Source organism: Giraffa tippelskirchi, chromosome 2 (assembly GCF_054371585.1).
Source record: "Giraffa tippelskirchi isolate mGirTip1 chromosome 2, T2T-mGirTip1v1.2.pri, whole genome shotgun sequence".
NCBI lineage: Eukaryota > Metazoa > Chordata > Mammalia > Artiodactyla > Giraffidae > Giraffa > Giraffa tippelskirchi.
In genome coordinates this window covers 229,372,907-229,393,132 of record NC_137276.1, presented here as the reverse complement: position 1 = coordinate 229,393,132, position 20,226 = coordinate 229,372,907, and the positions used below count along the sequence as shown (strand labels likewise).

General features: G+C 42.0%; 1 long non-coding RNA gene across 2 annotated transcripts in view; it reads left to right on the top strand.

The window, feature by feature from the left end:
* Positions 1–20,226, top strand: part of LOC145539281 (uncharacterized) — a 192,255-nt gene that overhangs the window by 68,118 nt on the left and 103,911 nt on the right. The window contains exons 3-5 of one of the 2 annotated variants that reach the window (XR_014077689.1): positions 8,150–8,275; positions 11,671–11,704; positions 12,839–13,030. This is a non-coding gene — a long non-coding RNA (uncharacterized LOC145539281). The remainder of the gene's footprint in view (positions 1–8,149; positions 8,276–11,670; positions 11,705–12,838; positions 13,031–20,226) is intronic. The other variant, XR_014077690.1, reaches the window with a different exon arrangement.

Below are 20,226 nucleotides of genomic sequence, written 5' to 3'. Positions count from 1 at the left end.
ACCAACAGATATGAGGAAGTGACATTGTGCCAGTTTTTGGGCCTAGGCCTGAAGACACGGGCAGCTTCTACCTCCTGTTTCTTGAGATGCTTCTTCTTGGAATCTAGCCACCATGTTGGGAGGAGACTCAAGCCGCTCTGTGGAGAGGTTTTACTGGGGGAGGAACCAACAGCCAGAACAGTTGCCAGCTAAGGGCGAGTCACCTTGGAAGTGATGGATCAGCCCCAGGAGAGCAGCCCTGGCTCTTTCCAGGAGGGGCAAGGATGAGCTCTCCCTCCTGAGCCCTGCTCAAGATCAGGTTCATGGGCACAGTGAATTGTTGTTGTTTTAAACTGCTAAGTTTGGAGCAAGTTGTCACAGCAGTAACAACAGCACGAGGCATTGTGCTACTGACTTTTCATGTATTTTCTTACTTAGTCCTCCTACCAGTGCAATGCCACAGGCATTATTTCTCCTTCTGATGGATGAGAAAAGGGGGGCTCCATGATATAGTAACATGCCGAAGGTCGTACAAGTAGTAAATGGCAATATTGGGATTGAAACTGAGACATATTGGATTATATGATCCTTTTAACCTCTAAAATGCTGAGTAGAACAGGGCTGAGGTAAGACAGCCATGCAGCCATTTAACAGATGCCAGCGGAGTGCTTTCTGTGGAGAGAAAAAGAAATAAAACCATGATAGCTTAGGGAGGAGACAGACATGAAAACAAATAAATGCAGTTGGGTATGGTGCGCAGTGATGGCCAAAGTGAGGGGACACAACTTGTGTTTTCAGTTTTTTCTCTGTAGATTTTCTACCAACATAGATTTATACACGTTTTAATAAAAAAAGTGATAGTACTCTATAAATATTCTATGACATTTTTTCACATCACTCTCTGTTATGTATAAAAGCCCACGATTTTAAATTGATGATTGTGATTTATTAAACTGCTTCCCAGATAAATGTTCCTAATTTTTTTTTTGCTATTTCATGCAATATTGCATCTGGAGAAGGCAATGGCACCCCACTCCAGTACTTTTGCCTGGAAAATCCCATGGACGGAGGAACCTGGTAGGCTGCAGCCCATGGGGTTGCGAAGAGTCGGAAACGACTGAGCTACTTCACGTCCACTTTTCCCTTTCATGCACTGGAGAAGGAAATGGCAACCCACTGCAGTATTCTTGCCTGGAGAATCCCAGGGATGGAGGAGCCTGGTGGGCTGCCGTCTATGGGGTCGCACAGAGTCAGACATGACTGAAGCAACTTAGCAGCAGCAGCAGCAGCAATATTGCATCAGATATCTTTATATATATAACACATCTGTGAGTGTTTCTTTAGGAATTCTTGGATCAAAGATAATGATTGTGATTTCTGAAAATTATTACCAGAAAATCTTTATCAGTTTGTGCTTTTACCAAAAAATGTATGAAAAAGCCAATTTCCCCCATATTCCACCCGTATGAACACTGCTTTTATCAGTCTATTAAGTTTTTGTCATGCTGATAGGGGAATAAAGCATTATTCTTGTTTTAATTAGCAATTTCCAGATTATCAGAGCATTTCATTTGCTTTTGAACACGTGTACCTTGATATTGTTTGGAATTTCTGGTTTATATTTAATTAAATTATATTTAATTTCCTTTCCTGTTTTCTTTTTATAATTTTTTTTCATATGGATGTGTACGAGTTCTTCAAAGAGGCTGGATATTACCCTTATTAATTGTTGTAAAGATTTTCTCCAAGTTTGTTTCTTGTATTTTAATTTTAAAGGGAATCTTTTCTCATGAATGCATTAAATGTTCATGATAGCAAATCTTTGGATTTTTGCTTTTGGAAATTCTGGTTTTGTCTTGGTTAAAAATGACTTTATCCAAGGTTATAAATTCTCTGTATTTTTGCCTAATATTTATAGCTTTTTAAAAAGATGCTTAGCTTTTCAACCCATCTGGGCTTTGTTTTGGAGTATTCTGTATAGAAGGGAAGTCTAGCTCAATTTTTCTTAATAAATTCCTAATTGTCTCAACACCATGTATTTGTTTATCCATATTTTTCCCATTGGGTTATTTCTGTTTCTGGACTCTGTTATTTTATTGATTTATTTCTCTATTCCTGTACCAATAACACACTCTTTTCATTAACTCAGATTTGAAGTCTGTTTTGATATTTAATAGTTCCCTCTGATCCTTTCAAAATGAAGTTCTTATATTTTCTCTTCATGATGAACTTGAAAATCATCTTGCCAATTCCATTAAAAGTTCTGTTGGACATTATTTAGATTGTATTGAATTTACAGATTAATTTGGGGAGAAGAAACATCTCTATAATTTTTATCTTTCCATCCATAATGACTGCATTTACCTTATTAAAAATATCATTAAAGAAAGTGGAAGTGAAGTCACTCAGTCGTGTCCAATTCTTTGTGACCCCATGGACTGTAGCCTACCAGGCTCCTCAGTCCACGGAGTTTTCTAGGCAAGAATACTGGAGTGGGTTGCCATTTTATTCTCTAAAAAATATCATTACATTTTGTAATAGAGATTTTTTATCCTGGTTCTCACCCCCATAAACCTTTATTATTTTATTCTTATTGTGATTCCAACCCACATTAATACTTGGGTCTCAGTCCTCCAAAGTGAAAGGTGCTCAGTCATGTCTGACTCTTTGTGACCCCATGGACTATATAGTCCATGAATGAATTCTCTAGGCTAGAATATTGGAGTGGGTAGCCTTTCCCTTTTCCAGGAGATCTTCCCAACCCAGGGATCAAACCCAAATCTTGCACATTGCAGGCGGATTCTTTACCAGCTGAGCCACAAGGGAAGCCCAAGAATACTGGAGTGGGTACCCTATCCCTTCTCTAAGGGATCTTCCCAACCCAGGAATCGAATCGGGGTCTCCTGCATTGCAGGCTGATTCTTTACTAACTGAGATATCAGGGAAGCCCGATGACATAATAACTTTCCTAATATTGTCCTGGGAAATCTTGTGGACAGAGGGACCTGCCTGCCAGTTACAGCCTATCGTGTCACAAAAGAATGAGCATGACTTAGTGACTAAACAACAACATCATAACTTTCCTAATATTGACATACTCCTGATTGAGGGCAGGAGGAGAAGGGGATGACAGAGGATGAGATGGTTGGATGGCATCACTGACTCAATGGACATGGGTTTGGGTGGACTCTGGGAGTTGGCCTCTAAGGAGGCCTGGTGTGCTGCAGTCCATGGGGTCACAAAGAGTTGGACATGACTGAGCGACTGAACTGAACTGAACTTGCATTTTCTAGGTGGATTCTGTTTGGCTATAATTAAAAATGATAATATATTCTGAATTTTATTTGCTAATATATTTTTTGGTATTTTATATCTATGTTCATACATTCATAGGTAACTTTGACCTATGGTTTCTTCCTTCTTTTGGTCTCGAGCTCACCTTGTCTTCTGGGTTTGGAATCAAAGTGATGTTAACTATGCAGAATGAGTCTGGATTCACTTTACTATTGTGTACTTTCAGATAGATGTATAATTTAAGGATTACCACTTTCTTCAAGGAACAGAAATCCCTAGGAAATATTTGGTCTTGGTGCCATCTTTTTTTTTTAAGAATTCAAGTTTGACTACTTTTTAAATCCTTATGTAGGTATTCATCTACTCACATTTTCTACCTCTTTTTGGATCAATTTTTATTAATTCATATTTTTATAGAAAAGCATGCCCTATAGATTGTAAAAAATTTTACATAGTATTATTTGCTTTTATTTAATAAAATCTCATATCTAGAGTTAGTCTCCCTTTCCCATTTTTGTTGTTGTTGTTTAGTCACTACGTCATGCTCACTTTTTTGTGATCCAACAGACTGTAGCCGACAGGCAGGCCCCTCTGTCCATGGGATTCTCCAGGCAAGAATACTGGAGTGGATTGCCATTTTCTTCTCTAGGGGATCTTCCTGACCCAGGGGTTGAACCTGCGTCTCCTGCATTGCAGGCAGATTCTTTACCAAATGAGTCACCAGGGAAGCCCTTATTGACTGGAAGCACTGCAAGATTGGGTTGAAAGAGACAGAAATAGAGCTCCAACTTGTATGGGTAGGAAGTAGGCTGAGAAGGCTATGGAATCACCAACTAAGTGTTCTTACAGAAAAAAAAGGATGTTACAGGAAGAGACAACAGTCCAGAGGGTGCAGCCAACATCCACCAGAGAGTCCAGGGCCCTAGAAAGAAACTTTCGCCATCCATGCAGCTGGAGCACAGGATTGCTTTGCACCAGTGCTGACTGCAGCCTCTTGGTAAAGCAGATTCTTTACTGAGCCACCAGGGAAGCCCCATTGTTAGGTTAATTCATATTTGAAATATTAATTCCAAATTAATTATTTGAAATTAATTATCGATACTATTTTTGTTTCACATTTCAAACAAATCTAGAAGGTTAGTGAAAAATTATTTTCACTAGTTTCCCTCTACTCCTCAACCATGCCGCCTCCCATGTTTAGGTCTTCTGGGATTTTTAAGTTGCAGATTATTGTTAAAAATTTATTTTAATTAATTTTTTATTGAAGGATAATTGCTTTACAAAATTTTTTTGTTTTCTGTCAAATCTCAACATGAATCAGCTGTAGATATACATATATCCCCTCCCTTTTGAACCTCCCTCCCATCTCCAAAAATTTTTAAAGATATCTCTAAGCGAACTATGTTTTTATTAGTTTTTCTGTTTTCTGTTGATCCATGGGTCCCACATTTTCGTCTGTTTGAATTAATTTCTCTTTCTTGCTTGGTTAAATCTATTAGAGAAGGCCTGTGTGTGAATCTTTGAATGTCTGTGAAAATGCTTTTGTTTTTCCTTTTCAAAGTTAATTTGAGTAGGAATCAGATTCTACATTCAAAGTAATTGCCCCTCAGAACTTTTAAGGTATTACTGTATTATTTTTTTAGCATTACGTCTTGTCAAGGAGAAATTTGATGCTGCTCAGAAACTCATTAATTTTAAGTAACCTATTTTATTCTCTCAAGAAGCACTTAGGATTTTCTTTTTATCTTTGAACTTCTGAATTTTACAACAGTAGAGTAAAAAAAAAAAATCAAAGAGTAGGTCTTTTAGAAATTGATGAATAGTTTTAACTCATGTTTCTTCAGCCCTAGGAAATTTTCTTTTTCTTTTTTTTTTCATTACTTGTTCTTTTCCATTCCTAGAATTTTTTCTGTTCTCTATTTCTAGAATTTTCACTAGATGGAATTGGCACTTCATACTCTTTAAAAAACATGTATTTTCCATTTTTCCCTTTTGATGATATAGTCTTAAAGAATCCCTTGGCTCAGTTTTTCCAGGTCAACAAGTTACTGTGAACTTTCTCTAACTCCATATATTCAGTGAATATTTTGTTTTCTGAGTCAATTCTTAAAATTTCTAAAATTTTCTTGTATAGTAGCTGGTTCTTAATTTATAGATATGATGCTGCTTCTGTTTAGACACTAAGTCATGACCACCTCTCTGCGATCCCATGGACTGTAGCCCGCCAGATTCCTCTGACCATAGGATTTCCCAGGCAACAATACTGTACTGTGTTGCCATTTCCTTCTCCAGGGGATCTTCTCGCCCCAGGGATCAAACCTGAGTCTCCTGCTTGGCAGGCAGATTCTTTATCACTGTGCCACCTGGGCTTGCAATAGCCAGTTCTTGGATTTTCACAAGATAAAATGTGTTAATCCTCTTCTGTTTGCTCCTTAGAGTCTGTTGCCTTCTTTCTTCTGCTTTTGTGCTCCTCTTGCCTTAAATCTTTGATTCTTTGTTATTGACTCATCTTCATGTTTGTCTCTCTTTCTGATCACAGGTGCCCATCCCTGGTGCCTGGGGATTGGCAGGATGGGCTGCTGGGAAGTTGTTCAGGCTTCTCTCAGTTTGTCTCCCAAATCCACGCTCTGTCCTAATCAGCCTCATCACGGGCCCTGGGAGGCTGATCTCTGCATCACTGGACTCCCTTACCCACTGCCTTTCAGTTGGCTCAGCCAAAGGGACACTCAGCTGAGTCTAGAGGACAGGAGGAAAGACAGGAGTGTTGATCTCCTCTTCTCTCTTACCCTCCCTCTGTCGTCCTAGTTTTGGCAGAGGTGATGTTTCTGCCTAGAATCTGAAGTCCTCCCCTGAGGGATACTCCTCCTCTAAAGCTTCAGCTCTTCTGGTAAGTGCTCCATCTCTCCCCCTTCAGGCCTGGGGGAGGTCATGTTCTCCACTGAGACCCCTGAGAGCTTCATCATCCCTAGATGATTCCCTCAGCCCTGTCCTTACCTCTTGAGATAGTCTATTTGTATCTCTGTGATAAACTTCTTGAATATGCTGTCCATTTCCTGGAAGCACCCTGATGGAGATGCTGGTGTGCAGTTTTTTGGTTGTAGCTCTTCCGTATCTTCTCAGGGTTTCCTGGGCTATAGGATTAGTCATGGTAACTAAGAAATAACCCACAGATCTTAGTAGCTAAATAAAGATTTGTTTCTCTCTCTCTTGAATTCGAAATCCTGACTATTTCCATCTTGGGGCACTGTCGTCTTCCAGGGCCCCCTCACAGATCTTCCCGGATCCTTTACTTTCAGAGAAGAAAGACTGAGGATAGTTGTACAGCACTTTCATAACCAGGCCTGTAAGGGGTCCATTTCATTGACACCCACTGGCTAGAAAGTAGTTACATGTTGTTCAGTTGCTTTGCGACCCCCTGGACTGCAGCACACCAGGCTCCCCTGTCCTTGACAATCTCTTGGAGTTTGCCCAAATTCTTGTCCAATGAGTCAGTGATGCTATCTAACCATCTCATCCCCTGCCTCTCCCTTCTCCTTTTGCCTTCACTCTTTCCCAACATCAGGGTCTTTTCCAATGAGTTGGCTCTTTGCATCAGGTGGCCAAAGTATTGGAGCTTCAGCCTCAGCCCTTCCAATGAATATTCAGGGTTGATTTCCTTTAGGATTGACTGGTTTTATCTCCTTGTCTCAACCTAACTACCAAGGAAGCTGGCAAATATAGCTTTCCTGTGTACAGGAAGAGGAAGATGGCCTTGGTGAGCATCAAGCCACTTTCTGTGGTAGCTTCAGGTGACTGATGCCTCTCCAGCCTGGGAGCTCCAATCTCTCACTTTAGTCTGTTGGTGACCACTCAGTTCAAGAGGGCAAGAGTGAAGCACCAAGAGATGTGGCTGCTTCAAATGTAGTGACCTAATTGACCTATCATTTTTTTTTTTTTTTCTGGATTTACCGCTCTTGCTTCTTGGATCCATTGCCTGGAAGCTTGGAGGGCAGTGTAATCACCTTTCTCTGTAGAAGACTTCTTCCTTACAGATGTTTGATTGTATTTTCCTCCAACAAATTGATCCTGTCTGATTTTTGTCTTACTGCCTTTTTGTCTCAAAATTTCTAGTTAATGTTGGGTACTGCTTATTGTTTTTCACTCCTCTTATGGTCCAGTATTTAAAAAATCATCTCTTCAGTCCTTTATAAGAATGTGGAGCAGGAGGGGAACTAGGTGAATATCCTAAGTTTGTCACTGAGTTCAACTCTTCATCTTTTTATGAAATCTGAAGAGTGTGGAACAATCAGCTTAGGAGCAATTCCAATGTGCAGTATGAAGAAGGTGCTGAAAGAAAAATGAAATCATGGGCTACTTTGATAGACATCTATTGATACTACAAGGGTGAGTGATGATGTTGTATTCTCATAATTTCTGGAAGACTACCCCTAGCTCTGGATATTATAATTCTAACACACATGCATAAATTGGGGTTTATCAAGTAAAGGACATCTATGATGGTAGTTGTTCTAGAAAATATATTATAAAGTAATTGTGGAGGCAGCTGGGCATATTCTGCATGGAGAGTGAAATATAAGTGGGGTGGAAACGTATGTTCATTAAAATATGCAGATTTCATGATAGCTGTTAATCTGTTGTAGATTTTTAAAGGGGTTGATATTAAATATTGTGGTATATTCTATAAATCCTCTTCCCTTTAAAAATATTGGGACATATGTGTACCTATGACTGATTCATGTTGCTATATGGCAGAAACCAACATAATATGGTAAAGCAATTATCCTCCAATTACAAATAAATAAATTTAAATTAAAAAAAATCGGGGCTTTTTTAAAGGCTAACACTGTTTTTTAAACACTTCTCCTTGTCCTCCAAGGTGACTGGCAGTGGCCTCCTATCTGGTATGTTTGCATCATTTTGTGATATTTTCTTCGTCTTGGGAGTTTTGGAAGTTGCAGTTCTCAAAATGGTGATACTCCACCCTTTTGAAAATATCCTTTTGGTAAGTTGAAGGAGTGAATGCCCCCTTCTGCAAAGCAGTAACATGATCTTGTTTTGCCCCTTATGTTTTTCTCTTACTGATAACAGTTGACTGAAGGAATGTGTTCCTTATCATGCATGATCCTGTGGGAAACAGAAAGGGAAGTTCACCTTCCTTCACACATGGATCCATTTATTCCATCTATCCATTCATTTACTCATTCATTCAAGAAGTGTATCACATTCCTTTTACGAGCCAGGAATTATATTCAATACTAGGAATATATCAGTGAACAAAATTGACTGTCCTCATGGAGCCTTACATTCAGTTGGGGAAATACAATACATGAGCTCATAAATGGAGTGATAAGTGTGGTGAAGGAAGATAAAGCTGGGTCACTCAATCCAGGGGCAAAACCCAGCCAGAGCATCTGGTCACTAGAGGTCAGGTGGCCAGCCTTCCCCACCAGACGTTGGAGCAGGTCGGGTGGGGGCATTTTCACCTTTGGTGGTGATAGGCTATGAAGATAGGCAGTGTCTTCGAACACGGAGAAAGGGTTAAGGTGCTGATGGCCAAAGCCATGGCAAGACTGTCCAGAACAGTCTCCAAAGCTTATATTGAATATAATCCTTCATGTAAGTTGGTTCCAGTCCAGTCTAGTCGTGGGGCCCAGGCTTTCAGCCCAGTGTTTGAAACTGCCTTTTTCCATCCACCTCTATTTGGTTAACATTGTGAGAGGAAACCCTTCATACAATTTTGTTCTCAACAGCGTTCTAGCTGAGGTTTAGAATAAAAATTTTTTGTTGGAGTGTGTGCTCTGATCAAAGCTCCTGTTTTTCACCACACATGCAATTCCTCCAGTATTTGAGAAATTTGCAACATGCATATTTTGGAGAAGTCTAGCCTGACAGAAGGTATCTGATGCTGGGGGCATTTTGGAAAACCATTTACAAGAAAAAGTACCATCTATGTGCTCTTGGGTAACCGCATTATGGCTGAAGGCCCAGGGCTGGTGATGTCAACAGATGGGCAAGGCAGCCACTCAGTAAACGAGCAAAGAGACCATTCTTATTTGTACTATGTAGGGTTGTCTTTTGTTAAAATAATTAAGATCGTTTTTCTTGGAGTTTAGATAGCATTATACTAAAGCACTGAATGGGTCTGTGTCTTTGCTCTGAAAGGCGAACAGAAGGAAAGCCCAACGCCTGGCACTGATAACTTTAAGAGGATCAAAATACTTTATGAGAAAAATGATTATGTTGAAAAATGTAAGTAGGACCATTATGAATGAATCTGTTAATTATTGAGAAAGATAGAACTGAGTGATTAAGAGTTTAGGCTTAGGACCCTGAGGGCTTGGGTTTGAATCTTTGTTTTGCTATAAGATTTTGAGCAAGGAACCTAACTTCTGTGTTTTTAGGTTCTTTTAGGCAAAATAATAATGTCACCTGACTGTTGAGAATTAAATGTATTAATAAATTTAGCAGGTCCCCTTCAGCATGTGGGATCTTCCCGGACCAGAAATCCAACCTGTGCCCCCTGCATTGGCCGGCAGATTCTTAACCACCCAACTGCCATGGAAATCTTCATGATTTTAAGTGGTTTATATAAACCATACTTACTGATATAGTGAGAAAGTTAGTATTAGTAAATATTACTAAACTATATTTATTAGTACTAAAACTGTATTTCCTGTGGAAGAGTTAGCTGTTATCTCTAATGCTAGCCTATGAAAGTTGATGACATACCACAAATATCCCTAGTTTTCCTTCACAGACGTTTTGGATGAGCTATCTGTGGATTTATTTGAATTCACTTTGGAACCAGTTTTCAATATTCAGGAAATGAATTTCTTAGGCCCCTCCTCCTGCTTCTCCTTCTTCCTCCTCCTTCTGCTTCTGCCATGACAGCTCCTATGTGTTGAGAACACACTACACGCTGAGCTATGGTTGGCAGAAAAATGGTCCTTAGAAACGTCCACATCCTAATCCCCTGATCCTGTGAACAGAGCACTGTGCATGGCAGAATGGACTTTGGATATGATTAATGTAAAGGTATGGTGGTGGGGAGATATTCCAGGATTAGCCAGTGTAATCAGAAGTGTGTCCATGAAAAAAGTGGGAAGAGCAGAGTCAGAGGGCGATTGGAAGATGCTGCAGTGTGGGCTTTGAAGATGGAGGGAGGAAGGGGCCACCAGCCAAGGAAGGCAGGCTGCCTCCAGAATTTGGGAAAGGCAAGGTGGTAGGTTCTTACTCAGAACCTCCAGAAGGAATGCAGCCCTGATGACACCTTGATTTTAGCCCAGTGAGACCCATTTTGAACTTTTTTGGTCTTTATTTATGTATTTATTGAAGCATAGTTGATATACAGTGTTGTGTTAATTTCTACTGTACAGCAAAGTGACTCATTTATACACCTATAGACATCATTTTTTATATTCATTTCCATTGTGGTTTAATCCCAGGGTGTTGAATATAGTTCCTTGTGCTATACAGTTCAGTTCAGTTCAGTCGCTCAGTCATGTCCTACTCTTTGCAACCCCATGGATTGCAGCACGCCAGGCTTCCCTGTCCATCACCAATTCTCGGAGCTTACTCAAACTCATGTCCATTGAGTCGGTGATGTCATCCAACCATCTCATCCTCTGTCATCCCCTTCTCCTCCCACCTTCAGTCTTTCCCAGCATCAGGGTCTTTTCCAGTGAGTTGGTTCTTCTCATCAGGTGGCCAAAGTATGGGAGCTTCAGTTTCAGCATCAGTCCTTCCAATGAATATTCAGGATGGATTTCCTTTTTAGGATGGACTGGTTGGATCTCCTTGCAGTCCAAGGGACTCTCAAGAGTCTTCTCCTATACCACAGTTCAAAAGCATCAATTCTTCAGGCAGTAGGACCTTGTTATTTATCCATTCCATATGAAGTAGTTTGCATCTATTAACCCTGGAGTTAGGATTCGAGCCCAGGGCTACCCCGTCGTAAGTCCCATGATGTTTCTTGGATCTTGGAGAGGAGGTTTCAATGGAGGCAACCAGCAGAAGGGACTGGGGAAACACAGAAGGAGCGGGGAGATCAGATGGTGCACTGGGGGGTGGAGTAAACCCACATCTATGAAATCAGAGCAGCTGTGGCTTGCTCTATCCTCTCCCTGCTAACTGTCATCTGCCCCGCCCTCGGCCTTTGGGCAGGTGAGATTCTGCCAGGTGATGGAGGCAGGGAAAGGTAGGGCGAGAGTGATTCCTGGTCTATATCAGTGTATGGGTTACAAACCATGGAAATGGACTATTTTCTTTCTGGAAGTGTTTGAAATTGCCTATCGATGTGATTTATTGAGAAGTCAAATATTCCCAGTAGCTAAATCGTGTTTTTGAAACGTCATCTGTATTGATTCAAGAAATAACAAGTATCTCATTATCTCCTAGGTTTTGGGTGCCTGTGTGTCTTATTCGAACCCAGGTAAATAAATACATTTACCGAATCAAAAAAAAGAAGTCTACATTTAGGCATCTCATACACGATATTGAGAAATGGGAAAGAGGATTTTCAAAAACAATACATGTACCAAAGCTCCAACAACTTCATGTTTGAATTGCTTTTACTGAAATTTGCAAATTTACCCATGCTCTATGTTTTACTGGATTTGAAAATAAGCCACAGTTTGGAACCAGACTTGTCCTCATGTATATCCTTGCCACGTTCCTGATACATGTGCCAGAGATTTTTGGGTCAAGGTGTCCTCTTCATTTCTTTACTGAGAACTTTTATTAAGGTCAGTCTGATTACCTGGGGAGGTATGATTTAATCTCTCGAAAGAAACAGGAGACTGCTGGGTGCTAGCTCCTCGTCCTCTGAAAGTTCTCTCTGGATTATTGCCCAGCAACCCCCAGCTTCCCGGACTCAGCAGTTGAGGAATCACAGTGCTTTATTCTTTTGGTTAAGATGTTAATGTAAAGGTACAGGTCCTTCATCTAAAAAAAAAAAAAAAAACAAATCCAAAACATTCTCCCCTTAAAGGAAAGCCAAGCATACAATGAAGTATAGTTAATTTACAGTGATTCAGATTCAGGTGTATAGCAAGGTGACTCAGTTATATACATATATGGGTGTGTGTATGTGTGTGTGTATGTGTGTGTGTGCATGTGTATACATATATATTTTGTTGTTTAGTCTCTAAATTGTGTCCGACTTTTCGTGACCCTATGAACTGTAGCAGGCCAGGCTTCCTTGTTCTTCACCATCTCCTAGAGTTTTCTCAAGCTCATGTCCATTGAGTTGGTGATGCCGTCCAACAATCTCATTCTCTGTCGTCCCCTTCTCCTCCTGCTATCGATATTTCCCTGCATCTGGGTCTTTTCTTATGAGTCTACGTATATATATATATTTTTTTCAGAGTCTTTTCCATTATAAGTTATTACAGGATATTGAATATAGTTCCCTGTGCTACACAGTAGGTCCCGTTGGTTACCGATTTTATATATAATAGTGTGTGTCTACTGATCCCAAACTCCCAATTTATCCCTCCCCTACTTTTTCCCTTTGGTAACCACAAGTTTTTTTTTTTAATATTAATTTTATTTATTTTCATTGCAGTGGTTTCTCTGGTTGTGGAGCATGAAGTCTAGAGTGCTCAAGCTTCAGTAATTGCGGCCTTTGGGCTTAGCTGCCCTGCAGCACGTGGAATCTTCCCGGGTCAGGTATCGAACCATGTCCTCTGCATTGGCAGGTGGACTCTTAACCACTGGACCTCCAGAGAAGTTCCACACAAGTTCATTTTTTATATCTGTGAGTCTACTTTCTTTTTTTCTAATAAGTTTATTTATTTATTTTTTTAGATTCCACATATGAGTGATTTCATATGATATTTGTTCTTTCTCTATCTGACTTCACTTACCCAGCGTACAATTTTTAAGGTGACAACTTAAGTCAGAAAGTTTTTAAGAACCGTTATTGGTACTTAAGAACTTGGGATCATTTGCAAAGTTTAAAATAAGAGTTGATGATTAGGAAGCCTTTGTTTGGCTAGGAAGAGCTTTCCCTTTTCAGTCACTTCACTGAAAGGGAGCCTTTAGCTGTTATCCCGAACATGAAGATTCGCAAAACCCAGTGCGGCCAGGAGGAGGAAAAGGGCTGCCTTGTCCTGTGTGAAGTCTTGAACTCACTTCTCGGCCCTCAGTTAGAACCCTAGAAGTATCTCAGAACAGGTGAATAGGCACTGTGAAAAACCAATTTCTGAAGAAGGAACGCTTATAACATTTCATGGGGGCTTGTGTGAGTTTTTCTCCATCTTCATAACCAAGAAACCCTTCCTTGAACTCAGACAGATCAGCCTCTGATTTGGTCTGATTACAGGGTGCCTTGTGTTTGATGAGTGATTGCTCCACGATATCTCTGTATCTGTGGCTGGTTATACCTGAGGAGAGCAAGGGCACACATGTCTTGAGAATATGATACACGATCCCTTCCTTGGTCTCCGCCCCACAATATACTCTTCATGACTATCTCTGGACTCTCCTTTGAAAGTGAAAGTGAAAAAGTGAAGTTGCTCAGTCACGTCTGACTCTTTGCCACACCATGGACTACACAGTCCATGGAATTCTCCAGGCCAGAATACTGGAGTGGGCAGCCTTTCCCTTCTCCAGGGGATCTTCCCAACCCAGGGATCGAACCCAGGCCTGCCCCATTGCAGGCGGATTCTTTACCAGCTGAGCCACAAGGACTCTCCCTTACCTTCTTCTTTTTCTAAGATGAGGCTCACTATATCTTAAAGCATCACTTCTCTGGCCCCTGTTTGCTTCTCAACCTTGATAGTCCTCTCTTGGCATTTTCTGCATGAAACTGGGCTTCCCTGAGTGTCCTGCTCCAGGCCCTTTCTGCCTTACTAGGGAAAGGAACCGAGGGTCCTGGCCCAGTGATCTGGGCTTCAGTTGGTCCCTCTGTCAGCCCTTCTGGGTCTGCTTTACACCCAGGTCTGCTGCTGGCTTCTACGAAGTCACGGGGCCCCAGCCCCTCCCTGGGGAATCTGCCTGGCACTCAGTATCCCCACTCCTGTCGGACGGACCCTTTCTGTTTGCCCTTGACAGCCCTCCCCAGGGGCTGGCCTATTTCCCCTGGATCAGAGTCCACTGGTGAGACCCCATTTATCTGCCCTGCTTCTCTGATGCTGTTTGTCTTGTCTCGCCACCTCCTAGACTAGCTCCTCCTGCTGCTTCCTCTCTGTACCTGGTTTAGTTTATTTGCTGGAAAACTTGACAGTTTGCCATGTTGACAAATGTGCCCCATTCCCTCACCTCATTCCCAGGCTGTCTGCCGCCCCTGGTGACTCGTGGCTGGTGGTTGGCAACCCTTTGGGACACTGGGTCCTTGCTGGACTGGATTTGGAGGCTGAGTCTGCCTGCTGCCAGGGTCTCTTTTACCCTGTCTCCACCCCAGTGACTCCTTCAAGTTCCAGGTTGGGTCCCTTCAAATCTCTTTCATCCCATTGCAGTTAACCAGCTTTTATTCATATGGTTCATACCCCCAAAATCTCACAGCTGTTTGGATTCAAGTTTTCCTTCCACACTGTCTCTCTTTCCTAGATTTGCTAATCTGCCTTCTCAAGTGGGGTTTCTCTTCACTGGCATTTGTTTAGAGGCAGCGTGAGGCGTACATTTATCAATGACTATCCCACATGGTATTGCCTTGCCACGCTGTTGCAAATATGCCACCAAGGATCCTCATGGCCACGTTATTGACCAAACTACTGGCTGCATCTCAGTCCTCTTTCTTTCTTCCTGCATCTCTTTCCAGCATCTGGCATTGTGACAACCTGTTCGTTCTGAAAGCGCCCTCTCCCTTTGCCTTGGATGGGGATTTGTTCTCTCCACCTCTTCTCAGCACCTCTAGCTGTGACTACCGTTGCTAAATTTTCCGTAGCCTCTCCCCTCTCCCTCCCGTCCCGGGGATTTCATGCATCTTCTAGGACCTCTGCCTTTACTCTTGTGGTGAGGTGACATGTAGTTTGAAGCACGGAACTCACACACCTGTACTCCCTGCCTCACTGGCACTCCAGTTTTGTATTTCCAATTTTAGAGTTGAAGGGGGATGTGAGAGCTTCCTGGAGCCATCAGTGTTTTTATTGTTATCATTGGTTTTTACCATTACATTCACCTTGTTATTCCTCTGTTCCCCCAGATCAGGAACCTGGGACTCTTTCATTTGATTCCTTCTTTCTTCATAAATAACTGATTAATTTTGACCACTCTGTGTTGCATGCAGGATCTTAATTCCCTGACCAGGGATGGAACCCATGCCCCCTGCAGTGGAAGCGTAGAGTCTCAGCCATTGGACCACCAGGGAAGTCCCCTCTTTTCTCTCATTTAAACAGCAGCATTTTAATGATTCATCCCTGCCATCTTCTTCATTCTTTCCTTGTAGGAAAACAAAAGAACACCTATGCACTGGAATTTTTGCTCTGCAGCAAGAGGTCAGCCCACTGGACTCTGAGTCATTGCTTATTCAGTAAGCTTGAGACAGTCTGGGAGAACATATGCACACGTATAACATGCACACATGTGTGTCCAAGTACATGGGCGAATATACTGAATGAGAAGAGAGAGAGAGGCTCTTTGTTCTTTTGGAGTTTCCTCTACAGTTTGTGTTGTCCATTTTGATGCTTATTCCTGGCCCACAAGCTGTCATTTACTGCGGTGAGCTGTCACCTGAAGTGTCCCATACATGGACACGCCCAGGTGTGCTAGAGTTAGTGATGGTGTGGCTGGAAGGCATGGTGGTTGGAACACACTCCTAAAGCAAGGATGTAACTTTAACAAGATACCATCTGGCTGTAATCTCTCAAACTAAACAATAAAGTAGTGCTTTGGCATTATTACTTTTTTTTTTTCTTGGTTAGTTTGCTTCTTACAATGAAAGTAACTCTGAAACTTTGAATGCTGTCTCATAATAATGAATCACATAAACCCTTTTACCCCAACCACCAGAACAAAGTAGCTAAGTGGAAAATACTAAAAATCTTGTTTAATGTGTTTGGCATCTCGTTTAGATCCACAGGACATACCTGTGCAAAGATTAGTACTCCCGGATCAGTGAAAAGACTTTATAACACTCATGAACAACAGCGCTGGTTCTAGAACACAGGAATTCTTTCCTAAGCCAGTGAGATTTCTATTGTGTCAGTTTCACTATTATTATTTGATATGTTGGTGTGTGTGTGTGTGTTAGCACGCTCAGTTGTGTCCGACTCTTTGCGCCTCTTTGGACGTAGCCCACCAGGCTCCTCTGTCCATGGGATTTCCCAGGCAAGTGTACTGGAGTAGGTTGCCATTTCCTACTCTAGAAGATCTTCCAGACCCAGGGATCAAACCCACATCTACTGCATTGCAGGTGGACTCTTTACCCACTAAGCTATCAGGGAAGTTTGCTGTGCTTAGTCTATGTATTTAATCCGTTGGAGGCAGTTGAATTGTGAATGTTTCGATCATTTTGGCAAAGACATTTAAGTAAAATGACCATATTGGGCAATGGAAAGCTTTTGAGAAGAGGATCATATGAACGAGGAACTGCTAATCAGATAAGCTAGGAGGAGAGCTCCCGAAAGAACGTCCTGTTTCATTGTAAACAGAACCACAGTTTACCTGGAATCTCTGCGTGTTTATTCATGGTGCAAGCTCATAATCTGTGTCCCAGTTCAGTTTATTTCACTTCTCATAAGTTTGTTTGTCTTCCTTCTCCGCCTGATGGCAAGCTTTGTCTGGCTGGAATGATAAAGTTCTTTCGGGGCAGACCAGTCCTACTTTCGGAGAAGGCAATGGCACCCCACTCCAGTACTCTCGCCTGGAAAATCCCATGGACGGAGGAGCCTGGTAGGCTACAGTCCATGGGGTCGCTAAGAGTCAGACACGACTGAGCGACTTCACTTTCACTTTTCACTTTCATGCATTGGAGAAGGAAATGGCAACCCACTCCAGTGTTCTTGCCTGGAGAATCCCAGGGACGGGGAGCCTGGTGGGCTGCCGTCTATGGGGTCGCACAGAGTCGGACACGACTGAAGTGACTTAGCAGCAGCAGTCCTACTTTAATGAGCTTGGGCAGAAGCCAACATTTAAGTCAAGTTTGAGAATCAAACTGACAGGAAAATGTAATCTAGGAAGGTCTGAGGCTGAATGCAGGAGAGTCCTCAGCAAAGCCAGATGTAGGAACGGATTTCTTCAGCAAGTGTTTGATTTTCAGCATGACATCTAGTGCCATAGCCCTCTGTCTTGGATTATTATTCTTTAGTGGAGAAAACCATCTTTCTGCGTGTTCTGGGTATTTCTAGCCATAGAAGATCCCTGCTGCTGCTGCTAAGTCACATCAGTCGTGTCCGACTCTTCGAGACCCCATGGACTGTAGCCTACCAGGCTCCTCTGTCCATGGGATTTTCCAGGCAAGAGTACTGGAGTGGGGTGCCATCACCTTCTCCGGAAGATCCCCGCACTGATGTCTAAATGGATGCAGAATGACCAGCTTGTTGCTGGCCCTTTTTGCCTTTCTTTGTCATGTCGCTGCTACTGCTAAGTCACTTCAGTCGTGTCCAACTCTGTGCGACCCCATAGATGGCAGCCCACCAGGCTCCGCCGACCCTGGGATTCTCCAGGCAAGAATACTGGAGTGGGTTGCCATTTCCCTCTCCAGTGCATGAAAGGGAAAAGTGAAAGTGAAGTCGTTCAGTCATTTCCGACTCTTGGCGACCCCATGGACTGTAGCCTACCAGGCTCCTCCGTCCATGGGATTTTCCAGGCAAGGGTACTGGAGTGGGGTGCCATTGCCTTCTCCTTTGTCATGTCACTTAAGTGATAAAGAACAGTGAGGACTGTTAGATCGATTAAGGAGAAGGCTTGGACCAGGATCTTTTTCCTTTAGAAGGTCTGGTAAACTTTGTCCTCACACATGATTCAATCAATCAATTCAATCTTCAAATTTCAAGAATTTACTTGAAATTCTATCATCTCACATCTAACACCCAGCCGCTGATGGGCTTGACAGTCAGGGATCCAGGGATCCACACCTTTTCACTAAGCACCCTTGGGGTTTAGATGGAAGTCTAAACTTCCTTCTCCGCTTCCTATCTTTCCTCCTCCAAAACCACATGGCATTGCTTACTTATTTCATTGGTTACTTTCAGAAATATTTTGAATGAGTCATTTCTCCCCTACCTCCCCCAGTGGAAGACCTTTTCCCATGCTGAAGATGAATTGTAAAAGATTTAAAGACTTGCTTGCCATCTTTTGTCAGAGTCCTCTTGGAGGAATGAAGTGATTAGTTCATAAGGTTAACAATGGCCTGAAGTTGTTATCCACTGGGGTCCAATCAGTCTCTGGGGGTCTCACAAATTGATGGATAGTGGGTAATGGGGCTGGAGGGCTTCCCAGGTGGCACTAATGGTAAGAATCCACCTGCCAATCAGGATATGCAAGAGACACATGTTCGATCCCTGGGTTGGGAAGCTCCCCGGGAGTAGGAAATGGCAACCCACTTCAGCATTATTGCTTGGCAAGTTCCATGGATGGAAGAGCCTGGCGAGCTACAATCCATGGGGCCTCAAAGGGTCGGACATGACTGAGAGACTAAGCAGCAGCGATAGGGCTGGAAGCCTTAAGTCATACAACTTTCTAGGTCTAATCCAAGCTCTGCATTATGTTGATGAGAAAGAATTTGAAACAAGTTTAGAATCCAGGTGTTCTGCCTTGGGATCCATGTCAGTGCCACATCAGGGGTAGGTCTAATCCAAGCTCTGCATTATGTTGATGAGAAAGAATTTGAAACAAGTTTAGAATCCAGGTGTTCTGCCTTGGGATCCATGTCAGTGCCACATCAGGGGTTCCCAAATGGCAATAATCTCAATCACCTGGGTGCTTATTAAGCATGCAGATTCCTGGGCCACTTCTATGAGATTCTGGTTTTAATAGGTACTCTGAGTCAGCACTGTACAGTCAAGATATAATGTGAGCCACATGTGCAAGCTAAATTTTTCTAGTGATCACATACAGAAAGGAAAAAAGAACAAGTGACATTTTAGTAACATTTTACTTAATCTAGTATAGCCAATTTATCATTATACCATATATCATCAATCTAAAAAGTTATTAATGAGGGATGGATAAATTAGGAGTTTTGGATTAAACATCCACACTGCTATATATAAAATGGGCTTCTCAAGTGGCTCAGTGGTGAAGAATCTGTCTGCCAACTCAGGAGACGCTGGAGACAAGGGTTCCATCCCTGGGTCGGGAAGATCCCTTGGAGAAGGAAATGGCAACCCACTCTAGTATTCTTGCCTGGGAAATCCCATAGGCAGAAAAGCCTGGTGGGTTATAATCTATGGGGTTGCAAGAGTTGGACATGATTTAGTGACTAAACAACAGCATGTATAAAATAGATAACCATCAAGGATATATTGTATAGCACAGGGAACTATACTCCATGTCTTGTAACAACCTATAAGGGGAAAGAATCTGAGAAAGAATATATATATATATATATATACACACACACACATAAATAATCACTGAATCAGTTTGCTATGCACCTAAAACTAGCATTACATTGTAAATCAACTATACTTCAAAAAAAAACCCCAGAAAAGTTGTTAATGAGTTATTTGACTCTTTTTTAGTGCCTAATCTTCGAGATTTAGTGTGCATTTTATAGCCATAGCACATCTTAACTTGAACTAGCCACATTTCAAGTGTCAAAAGCCACAAGTGGCTCGTGGCTGTCGTAGTTGCAGATTTGTAACTGTTCCTTCCCAGTCATTGGAGCTCTTCATGAAGGTATGACTGCCAACCACAGAAGTCCCGCCCCATTTCTCAATACTTTCAAGCATCTAGTGTTGCTAAGTTCAAAATCCAAGCGCCCCACCAGGCAAACCATGTTAAACTTTGTGGGCTACAGCACAATTATAGATAGCGATGTGTACTCACAGCAAATATGCAGGAAACCAT